At 60.3% G+C, this 1,941-nt stretch overlaps 1 pseudogene; it reads right to left on the reverse strand.

Annotated features, from left to right (window-relative positions):
- Positions 1-299: 299 nt before the first annotated feature.
- On the reverse strand, positions 300-1,609 carry LOC123454630 (annotated as a pseudogene).
- Positions 1,610-1,941: the final 332 nt, after the last annotated feature.

Consider the following 1,941-nt stretch of genomic DNA (forward strand, 5'->3'; position numbering starts at 1 on the left):
CTGCTAAGTACGGGAAGAGTGGAGCATGACTTGTGGGGGGGGGGGCTAGATGGAGCCCCAACTTCTCCAGACCCCAAGGGGAGGAAGTTTTGGTTTTTGGCAGGCAGGGCCAGCCAGGACCCAGGGAGACGGGAGTGGAGAGAGAGCAGTGTAACCACAGCGGTCCGGGGCAGGCAGTGTTTCTTCTGAGAACACCTCTCAGCCCCCTTCATCCTGCAAATGCCAGGATGAGTCCAGAAAGGAGGAAGGAAAAGAAGACAAGGCCTGTGCTAATGGGAAGTGCAGGAGGTGACGGGTGCTCAGGGCGAGGGCGAGGCCTGCAGGAGTCGGTCCTTAGCGGCTTTCCTGTTCCGAGGCAGGGCGGGCAGGAGCCGGGCCCTCGGCCTCCTCAGCTCGGCTGCTGTCCTTAGCGGGGAAGACTGTGCGCGGCCTCGCTGGACACAGACCGCGCCGCACGTCCTCCCGCTGCTCGCCAGTCGTCGCCCGCGGCTCCAGGCGTCCTCAGCCTGGCCTGCGCCTGGCTGGGAGTTAGCGCCCATGTCCCAGGCGGAAACACGGCCCTCTTTGGACGCAGCACACGCCACAGATGCCCCCAAGCCACTGAAGAGACGGCGGGCAACCTGGAGATGCGGGTGGGCAGCGCTTCTCCTCGGCCCCTCCCCACGCCCCGCCGCCCACCCCCAGCCGGCCCGGGCTGTGCGCGCTTCCTTCCGCGTCCGCGCAGACGCACGGCGGGGCCGCCAGGGAAGCCCCCCGGACTCGGCGGAGTTCTGGGGAGATGTTAAGTTCTGTGGCATGAAGCGAGGCTCCGTGCCGGCGTTCCAAGACGGTGATAGCCGGGGAAGACGAAGCCATACCCGTGGCCCTCGGGGGAGATGGCAAAAGTAAATGGCCCCACATGGCCCTGGCTGCCCCTGGATTTCAGCAGCGCGCATTTGGGGACCGGGAGTCGTTCAAGACCCCGATGGCCACCACGAGTGGCCAATAACTCAGGCACACGGCGCAGCTGACCTGCTCGACACAGCCCGAGGTGCAGAGGTCGCCATCGGCCGTCGGCATCACCGAGTGGTCAGGTCCTGAAGCCAGAGGCCAGCTTCACCACAGGCCTGTCCAGCTGCGCTTGCACACGCACCATGCTCCTCCTCTTGGGCTCCTCAGCCCAGTCACCCCAGCATTGTCCCGGAAGGAGGTCAGAGGAAGACGCGGCCATCCTCGGCGAGGGCTGCTGTGTGACTGTCTCCTGCTGACACCGGCACCACTTCTGCAGTTCCACTCCCAGGGCCCATCTCTGAGCCCTCCACTGAACGGCCTCTTCCCGGGGCACGCTCATCACTGCAGCCACAGGAGGACACTGGCCACTGTTGCTCAGACACACGGTATGCCTGCCGCCAGCTTCGGCCTGTACAACATCCTCTGGGAGGGGCAAGGGCTGGATTCTTCCTCTCCATCACATTTCCGCCCAGCCCCAGCCGGCCCACATCACCCTGGCCCAATGTCAGCACCAAGTCCGGTTCTGTCTGTGGGACCTGTGCGAGACCTTCACCTTCTTGCTTTTGGGGATGGCATTTTCAGGGGGTGATCTTCACCTAGCTATGCGCTTTGGGGGCATCTTCTTGTCCTCAGAGGAGGGAGGCAGCAAGGAAGTCCAGCGCTCAGTGACCAGGCTGCGAACTGCCCTGGAGCATGCCCACTGGCTATCGTTCAATCTTCCATTCAATGTCCACCCATACCTACATCTCTCTGTGCACCTACCAGCTTCCATATATCTGTCATGTAGTCCTTCACTTATCTTTTAGCAATCAATTTATATATTGCATTTACCTACTTACCTTTCACTTGCTTGCTCTATCCCATACATATACATATACATATACATAATATATATATATATATATATATATATATAATTTTTTTTTGAGAAAGAGAGAGAGAGAGAGAGGG

Source organism: Jaculus jaculus, chromosome 14 (assembly GCF_020740685.1).
Source record: "Jaculus jaculus isolate mJacJac1 chromosome 14, mJacJac1.mat.Y.cur, whole genome shotgun sequence".
NCBI classification, from domain to species: Eukaryota; Metazoa; Chordata; class Mammalia; order Rodentia; family Dipodidae; genus Jaculus; species Jaculus jaculus.